Genomic DNA, 10590 nt, shown 5'->3' on the forward strand with positions numbered 1-10590 from the left:
ACCTCACTTCACATCACAGAGGCATCTCACGTTATCACAAGAAGAGTGAGAAGTATAATATCTTGGGGGGAGGGCGGGGGGAGAGGGAGACCATGTTCATTTAACTTTTTTATAGTATTATTGTGATCATTCTCTTTTATTAGTACTTGTTGCTAATCTCTTACTGTGCCTGATTTATAAATTAAACTTTGTCAGAGGTATGTATATGTAAGAAAAAAAACAGTATATATACTGTTTAGTATTATCTGCAGTTTCAGGCATCTATAGGAGGTCTTGGAACAGATATATGGGGACTACTGTACTTTTATGTATTCACAAAAGTATTTTAAACTATACCACTAATAGCCTGGCAGAAATAGTGTGATTTTTTAAAAAAAAATATGCATATATTTTCCATACAAGGAGCTATGTAACAACTTGCTTCTGTTTAAAACCAAACTCCAAATCTGTGGGCTCACTCAAACCCAGACCATAACTTTATTTTTTTTATTTTTTAATGTTTATTTATTTTTGAGAGAGACAGACAGAGTGCGAGTGGGGGAAGGACAGAGAGAGAGGGAGACAGAATCCGAAGCAGGCTCCAGGCTCTGAGCTGTCTCAAACCCACGAACTGTGAGATGGTGACCTGAGCCAAAGTTGGATGCTTAACCGACTGAGCCACCCAGGCGCCCCTGCCCATAACTTTAGAATTTATTTCTAATGTTAAGAGTCTACCTTCCAGTCAGGCAGAGCTTTCCATCAAGGTGAGCAAAAGCAAGCAGTGCAATCCCTTCCTGGTATACCTTTAGGTTTTTAGGCTACTCTAGGACGTTTCCAGATCATTTCCCTTTCTAACCAATCACATATGCCAAAGTAGCTTGGATCTCATCAGGTAGGGAATAATTACCATTTGGTTCTAGACATACACTTTGCATATCACTCAGCAGACTCCACCTGCCCCCTAGTTGTGAATTCTGGGAAGGAAATGGAGGCATTTTCCATGCTTCCAGCTCCACAGTAACACTATCTTTATGAAAAGACAACACAGGTACTATTGAATGCAAGATTCTACATCCTCTACCGGGGTTCCCCAAAGTCAGCCTCAGCCTTTGAATATGCTTCCCCAAATCACCTTTCCTACTACATCCCCTCCTCCCTTCTTTTTTCAGCCCCTTGAAATAGTGTTGCTAGTGTTTGCTTTCCGAATGGTGTTTTAAGGTTGCAGTCCCAAGACGCTCAAGCTAAAATTCCTGGGGCAGAGAACATTGATAGTTCAGCACATGTTTTCATAGTCAGTGGGAAAAATGTCTTCCTCTACTCCTAACGGACTTTCTTTAGTAATATGCTTCATGGCACCCCTGGATGTGTGGGGAGACTGACGTTGCCAGAATATTTCTTTTTTACGGCTTTTGTTGCTTTGACAGCTTTGATTTTATGGCAACTTTAATCATGTGTGTCCTATTCCTTCACCTCTGGCATTTTGCAAATATTCATTTTTCTATCGCTGCTACCATTACTGCCTTCAACAAATTGTGATTCATCAAACTGTTTCCCCTATGTCCTTCTACTACATCCACAGAGGAAACCCCCAAAGGGAATTGCATCAAGCAAACAAGGTGATGCTAAATGCTCATGAATGAGAAGATCTATTAATTAAAAAGGGGAGGCGAGAGGGAAGAGGAAGAAAGAAAAATTACGTGTCTAAGTTAACGCAGCCCCAAGACACCATCGGCAGTAACTTACACGCTGACACTTTAAACAGGCTTTATGAGTCTGTTTACTCTATTCACGACTATTCATGAAAAAAAAAAGTGCTATCAAGTATAACAACACAATGTACATGTGTTATCTTAAAGATACAGTGAGTCAATAAATCATACCTGAGCTTTAACAATATTATATTTCCCTTTCTTGTATATTCATAGAATAATGGAAGTGGAAATGAAAAAGAGCTAGAAATGGAAAGACCAAATAGGTTATCCATTCAATCTTGCTCCGACAGAGGATCAGTCTAGAGCAATAATACATCTTAGGTTTTGTCATCTGGAAATGAGTGCCTTCTCTGTGTCTTAGCTTTCAACTGCTTTTCCTAGCAGCTTATTTCTGAGAAAGCAGAGTTCTTAGACTCTAGTTGTTTTCCCTTAAAGCCTGAACTTAACTTCGACTTTCCTAATTTTCTCTCCCTCTCTCATTCGAATTCCCCACGATCTGTATAAAAATTTTCTCTGTTGTGTGTATTTATACTCTTCTAATATGCCTTGGATTATTCCCTGGTTCTTATTACTTATCCAAGATAAATCCAGTGGCTGGTTATATATAGCAAGTATATATCACCTTTCATGCCTACTGATCTGTGTGTACTGTTTTCCCAAAAGGGTGGGAGGTGAGATTAGGACAATGTCCAGAAGATCTTTGTGAAAGGCAATGCCTCTTCTCAGCCACCCTGACTCCAGCACTTACAAAACTAGGGAGAGATTTGGCCACGAGCCCCTGCAGCTAACTCTCTTCTCCCCAGAAGCCATTTCTGCCTGTTGCACATCTAGGTTTCTGATGAATTTGTCCCACTTTGCACTTAAAACTTACCTAGTGGTAAGCCCTGTTCCTGCTCTAAGGCAGTGTGGTCCATGTTTAAGAGTCTCCTTTTCTTGCAAATATTGGCATCGTCTTCAAATTCCATTAAAATGCTATCTGCTCCCCTTTATAGATCATTAAAGATTTTCTCACTGCGAGCGAAGTTAATGCTACAGTTTACTAACTACCTCTTCAAATTGATCAATTCATGCCATTTTAAAGCATTGTGATGTTTTGTTTGCAAAGCTAAGCCAGTTTTCAAGTTGTTGGCTTTGAGGCCACTCATAAAAAGGAAAAAAAAGAAGATATCATGCTACAAAATACAGAAGTCATTATTATTATCAAAAGTATATAAATTTCTAGTAAATGTTTTAGAGTGTGTCAATGATGCAAAAAATATAGATTAAATGCCAATAGTTTATTCACTTTTTACCTCCAGATCTGGCACAAGGTAGTTATTCAATAAATACACGCAAAATTAAATGTGTATGTTTAGATAAGTCCATTATTTGTTCAGAGCCAAATAATTCCAAGTGTGTTCATTTTGCCATACAAAAACTTAGTCATAACTTCACAAACATGAAATCGGGGTTTGAAGATGCCTGTGTAGATGTCCAGAAATTGTGCTGTTCAATTTACATATATTAAGTCTAAACCTTGCAAGAGCCCTACAAGTCAAAGCAGCAAACCAAGGTATAGGAAGGTAACTTGCCTAAGATCACTAGAAAGATTAGGAGACACAGACAGAATTCGAATGCAGTTGTGTCTCCCTAAATCAGGCAGAGTGTACAGAATGTCAATTAAAAGAAAAGATCGGAGCTAGGCATCAAATGAGGGAGCTCTGTCCGTGGGCCACAGTGGTGCAGAAGCATGAGGCAGCATGGTACATATTGGGAACATGATAAATTAAACATAGGTATGAATGGGAGCTACAGTGATTACAGTGGGAGAAATAAATAAACGGAAGCTTCGGTAGAAAGACCTTGCTCTTTGCTGCTAAAAAGAGTTTAGAGTTATCTTATTGGAAAACAGAGCCATTAAACACCTTAAGCAAAGACTCCTGGCTGGTAGCATCAAGAACTGATTTGAAGAGAATAAGGAGAGATGAGAATAACAGTGATTATGCAATAGTCCAGGTAAAGAATGAGGAAGCCTTGCATTAAGGCAGGGACTTTGATAGCAGAAATAATGAGTAATGTTAATTAATTCATTTGTGGAGGGGAAATGAGTGAAGAGAAACCAGCTTATTGCTGAGTATATGGTGACAGCCTCTACTGATACAAATGTAGAACCTAGAAACTCTTAGAGAACAAAGCGTATATATATATATGGGGGTGGGGACATTGAAGGGAAAGGAAAAGATGGACTGGACGAGTTTTTTTGGAGATTTTAAGGTCAATTTGGTACATGTTGAGTCTGATGGATAGTCCAGTAGAATACTGATGGTTGGAAGATCACAGGATTGACTGCAATTACTCACAAAATATTTAAAACATTGTGTTCTCAATTGGGAGGATTTTCTAAAATATGTATGCCCATGCCTTTTCTTAGATATCATGATTCAGTATTTCTGAGGTAAAGCTTAGGCTAATAAAAACAAACCAATAATAATAACAACAACAGCAACAAAACACTGCCCAGCCCTAACAAAACACATCTGTAGGATTTCCACTGGATAGAGCCCCAAAGTCTCTAGGCTATCCCCGTTTCACTGTGTTTTTTTTAATGTTTATTTTTGAGAGAGAGAGAGAGAGAGAGAGAGAGAGAGAGAGAATGAGAGAGAGTGGGAGAGGAGCAGAGAGCGAGGGAGACAGAGGATCCAAAGTGGGTTCCGTGATGACAGCAGAGAACCCAGCATGAGGCAGAGAGCCCGATGTGGGGCTCAAACTCACAAGCTATGAGATCACGACCTGAGCTGAAGTCAGATGCTTAACTGACTGAGCCACCCAGATGCCCTCACTGCTTTTATACTAGTAGGAGGAGTAGCACTAGTAGAACGTAGTAGTGTGTTACAAACTATGGGTCACAAACTATTGGTTGCTCATAAAATCAATTTAATAAGTTGCAACAAAGGTTTTAGTCAAACTTAACACAAAAAATGTCAGAACTAATTGCACATAGAATAAGTATGTTTAATAGTTTTTTATCTGTTTTCTATATTTCTATTTGTGTAGATGTATATGTAGTCTGTGTGTACATGCACCTGCACACATGTACTGGTTTATAATGTAAAATTATTTTTTTTCTTTCACAATCAAAAAGTTGTAAAGCCACTGTTATCCATGACAAAAGGAATTATAGCTAAATGTTACAATTTATTTTTAATGTCAAGGTAGTCAAATCTTATGAAGAAAACTGAGCCAGGTATGAGGCGTGATTCTATTTCTAGCTTGGCTACCTATACAATGTTGGTTCCATGAAAATCAAGATTTCCAAATGGCTTTATTTGTAAACAAGAAATACCATAGCACTTGTAAACCACCTCACTAACATTAATTTAATAAGACCACTTATCTCAAGTACTTTGAAATCTGAGAGAAATAGACTAACAACTTTTGAATTTCATTTTATTGTTTATAATGAACCTTCACAGATGTAATCATTTTGGCTCACAAAGGAAGTCTATCAGATAGCTAGGAAAGGTTGCTTTATCCACATTTTACAAATGAGGAAATCAATCACAGAGACATTAAATGTACCTAGGTAATCATAACATTAACACTTCTCAAATATTAATAGATATTTCTGAAAAAAAATTTCTTCCATTTGTATTCAATAATCACATTAATCAACGCCTACAAAGCTAATGATCTCATGACATTTTTCCTCCATCACCCACAGAAGCCAATATTGTAGACAGATAATCTAACCCTATTTTGCTACGAAAATATTTTTCCTTCATATTTTTGTTCAACTCTTACAAGATAGATTAATAGTTGCCTACCCATAATTTCCTCATTCTTATTTGCTAAGGAGACCCCAGTTTTATGCATGTACCTATACCTCAGAAAATATATTTTTGTTCTCAGCTCAAGAGCAAATCATGAATGGGGCGCCTGGGTGGCGCAGTCGGTTAAGCGTCCGACTTCAGCCAGGTCATGATCTCACGGTCCGTGAGTTCGAGCCCCGCGTCAGGCTCTGGGCTGATGGCTCGGAGCCTGGAGCCTGTTTCCGACTCTGTGCCTCCCTCTCTCTCTGCCCCTCCCCCATTCATGCTCTGTCTCTCTCTGTCCCGAAAATAAATAAAAAACGTTGAAAAAAAAATTTTTAAAAAAAAGAGCAAATCATGAACAATTTAACTCTATCAAGTTTATACAATTCTCCTTAACAATGATTGGCTTACAAATGGATATGACCCATTCTGGACAATGGGCTGCCAAGAGAGGTCTCCTACATCAAAGGGGAGGGACTTAGAGTAAGAAACACAGAGAAGAGACTGTCATTTTATTCCTCTGGATGGTCACATATCTGAATGCCTCCTGGAACTGTAGCATCCCTACTGGGACCACAGGAGCAGCTGGCCTGACAACCAAGGCAATTCCCTGAAATTGTGGGAGTGGGAAGATGCAGAGAACCTTAATCTCTGCTGGCACTGTTGAACTGCTTAACTACTTGACTTTGGAGTCATGTTGCATGCCAGTGACTTACATGTGAAGTGATAAACTTTCTCTAGAGTTAAACATTTTGAGATATGTTTTTGGTACTGGCAGCCAAACACATCCTAATCACTAAAAGTCCCCATCCATTTGGCAAGCTTTTGAGATTAAATACTTTAAGTTTCCACCTAACTGATTTTTGTTTACCACTTTAACAGTAAGTTAGGAATATTCTAATTTTGCCTATGTTTTTTTTTAATCCAGTTAACCTAAAATACTATTCTATACCTATTATGTTTATTTATTGAGGGACTATTTTCAAAGATTTTTTATATATTCAGGGAATCCAATGTTTTTATAAATCATTCAGAGACACACTGGATAAATAATGACATCCAATGTATAAAACGCATTCATATGCTAATAATATCTCCGAAGTGTGTAATTTTGAAAATATTTAGTTGACTCATTTCATACTACTTTGACTTACTACCTTTTGAGTAACATGGTGTATGTGTGAGAAACATGATATATGTGTAACCGAGCCAATGGACATAAAAGAGACATGAATGGCCGCAGGGTGCATCCAACACTTTTTAAAATTTTATTTAAAACTGTTTATGTGTGTTTACACATATTTCTCTAGGTAGACTGTCCATAGCATTTATCAGTCTCAAAGGATTAAGAGCCACTATGTATGAGAAAATTAATCTTTTCCTTTACTATTTTTGAATCAGATTGACACAAGCCAACAACCATTCATTCAAATAGAGAAGGAGAAGGATTTGATCTCTGATTTGCCACTTCATATGAGCATAGCTCATATACATAGATTATATAGGAGGCTATACCACTTGGTAGAGTCTGAAAAATACTACTAAAAGCATTCGATGCTTTTTAAGAAAGGAAGACATAAATTAGGCAATTGGATTTTTGGTTCTGCATCATTTCGTCCACAGCAATATAAAGTGGTTTAATTTTCTTTCCAATAAAATTTCTTTCTCAATAAAATAAGCACATGAAAAATGTAGAAAAAAAATCCTTGGAATGGTACAGTATGCATACAGTTATACTGCTAAACTTTGCAAGAATAAACCTAACACATTTATCATGGTGTCTACCATTCAAGGTTTATCTCTGAAAACTCCATCATACTCCCTACTCCATCCATACTTGGGCACTAGCTATAAAGAAAGTACTCTTCCCCCTATTATTAAAACTTCCATTTCTCTGTGCACCTGAACATACCATTCCCTCTTCTACAATGTCCTCTCCTCTCTTCTTTACCTGTTGCCTGGCATGTGTCCCATTATTCAGTACTTGTTTCAGAATCACCTCCGCTGAGAAGAACTTCCTAGGAAGAATATATGGCACTCCCTGCTCTTTGCTCTCATAAGATCCCAGGCACTCATTCAACAAATATTTACCTAATGCCTCTAAGCACTGGGAACACAGCAGTGATCAAGCGACATTCTTGCTCTCATAGAGATAATATTGTAGTGGGAGTAGATAGATAATATGCAAATAAGCACATAAAACAGAAGAGGTAATAAGTTCTCTGAGGAAAAAGAAATCAGGGTAAGAAAGGGTGTTAGGGGCAGAAGACAACTGTTGCAGGTAAGGTAAGGAGAAAAATCCTCCAAGAGAGCAGAGCATTTGAGCAAATCTCAAAATTAAGTGACTACCTAGAAGAAGAGTATCCGAGGAAGAAGGGGCAGTGAACGCACAGGCTTGGATGTAAAGGCATTCATGGAAGTTTAGAGAAAAAAGAAGGAACAGAGGTAATGGAAGAGGGTGAGAGAAATGGGAGATAAGGTCAAAACAGTAGCCTGGTGCCAAATGGCAAGGACTTGCAACTTGTATGTTAGTAAGATAAAAGCATTGGGAAATTCTGAGCAAGATGTGACTTGACCTTATTTCTAAAATCTCACCACAGCTGCTTTGAGTAGAGCACATATTTGTCAGTGAGAAAGCAAAGAGACATACAAGAGGCTACTGCGGTGGTCCAGATGGAAACTGGTGGTGGCAGCTTGTCCTGGGATGGCTGCAGAGGCAGGGATGTGAAAACTATGAATACTGGCAACTCTTGAGAGAGTTTGTTTTAGCAGAGAGAAGGGAAATGGTTAATTCACTGGAGAGGGCAGTGAGGGCAATGGATAATTATCATTACAATATATTACAACATTCATTACACCAATGGGAAAGAATGCTGGTGATGTGGAGTTGAGAGGGGCTAATTGCCATGTCCTTTAGTCGGAGAGAGACGGTGGGATCCAGGATGAAAAAAAACCGAGATGGCCTTTGTGGGCCAGGGACATATAGTTCAACTACTGTAGTGGACAGAGATGCAGAATACTTGAGTGCAGTACCAGTGGGGTAGTAGACTTTGTGGTCTAACTATATAGCCATCCTGTAGATGAGGAGAAGAGAGGAGAGAGAAGAAAAGATCGTAAGAAGCCTTTTATTGGGTGTTCTGTTTCTCTTAGAAGGTGAAACATACTATGGAACAATAGTAGGCAATTCACAAGATTTTGGGGAAGGTCAAAGAATCACTGGAGGTGATCTAACTAGGACAATATCCAAATTGCAGTGACATAATTGCTCACAGAACAGTTTTCCGCTGCTGCTGGGAACCCCAGATTTTCCTGCCTATAAATCCCCAGGCCTAACTGTTAGAACTGGGACATATAACACTGGCTACTTCTCAGTCACCTTCACCAGAAAAATAGATACTGCACCGTGCTTCTTTCTTCCTGCAGTATGTTTCCTAATCAAAACCTTGCTTGGGAACATTTGATGGGAGAAATCTACAAAAAATTCTCGAGCTATAGCTGTAAACGAAGTTTAAAATTTAAGTTTCTGGTGTCTGCCTTGGAGATTGAGATCTCATAAAGGGAGAGATTCCCCATGCATAAAAAGGGTATCCAGAAGATGGTGGGCAACCAAAAATACAACAAACTTAAACTACAAGTGTTTACATATTTGCTGTTATACTCCCCCCAAATGTTTTCAACACACAATAAAAATAAGCATGTGATAATTTTTGTTGCATAAAAAAAGATAAATGAAATGAGGAACTTCATTTTTATGCACGGCCATTTGTTATTTCTTTAAATCCTGGTTCCCACCCCAAATTATACAAATAATATAAACTAGGGGCACCTGGGTGGCTCAGTTGGTCAAGTGTCTGACTTCGGCTCAGGTCATGATCTCACAGTTTGTGAGTTCAAGCCCCACATTGGGCTTGCTGCTGTCAGCATGGAGCCCGCTTGGGATTCCCTCTCTCCCTCTCTCTCTCTGCCCCTCCCCTGCTCACGTGCTCTCCCTCTTTCAAAAATAGAATAGACGTTAATAATAATAATAATATAAACTAAACTGGGGTATTAGAGCATAAATTGGGGACTCTTAGAGCATTAAAATATGACCTTCAATCTCTAGGACTGTTCTAGAAATTAAGACTATTTGGGGGGGCTGGATCATTTTGAGCTTCTGTTCATTTCAACACAACTGTCCTAAGAAGGTGCTGGCTCTCTGGTATGGTAATGTTTGAGAATAATAGAACAGAGTGAGAATTCATTCATTAAACACATATTTATTAAGCCCCTAATTATAGTTACACATTCTTCTAGGTGTTGAACACACAGCAATGAACAAAAGAGATAAAAATTGTAATGCTGATGGCATTACAATTCTAGAAAAAAGGGATGCGCTCAATATCACAATTACCTTTAAGTGATGACAAAATTAACACGTTTATGACAGAAAAGCATAAGAAAAAAAATCACCTATCATAGCACTAATGTAACTCTTGTGCTTTTTGATACACGGTACTGTGGGGTTTTTTTTAAGTATCTAAATCTGCATATTTATTACAAAAATAGAATGCTACTTAAACATACAGTTTTCCATTTTGCTTTTTTCACTTGATACTAGTTCACGAATATTTTCCTATATGATTATGCATTTTTTATAAAATTTTGTAATGTGTACATATTACTCTGTCATAGAAAAGTATCATAATAAGGTCCTTTTTACTGACCATTTTAGATAGGTTTCCAATTTTCCATTATTATAAACAATGCTGCAGTGAACATCCTTGGACTTCTATATTTGCACATTTATCTGATTATTTCTTCTGAATAATTTCACAAATGTGAAACTGCAAGGTCAAAGAGTAACCATATTTCAAAGGCTGCTAATATATAGGCCAACTCTTGTCCAGAAAAAAATTGTGCCAATTTTGTTCTCAGCTGTACTGTGTAAGTGAGCGCCTATTTCCTACACCCTAGCAGATTCTACTTTTTTGATTATTAATCAACTTCTGATGATTCAGCCAGGGACTCTCGCAGTAGGGAGAAAGGTAGTTGGGCAGCTGTCGCTAAATGATAAGTCAACAGATTTTTCGATATGTACCATTTATCCACAAGGATTACCCTGTGCCCAG

The sequence above is a fragment of the Prionailurus viverrinus genome, chromosome C1, assembly GCF_022837055.1.
Source record: "Prionailurus viverrinus isolate Anna chromosome C1, UM_Priviv_1.0, whole genome shotgun sequence".
Lineage (NCBI taxonomy): Eukaryota > Metazoa > Chordata > Mammalia > Carnivora > Felidae > Prionailurus > Prionailurus viverrinus.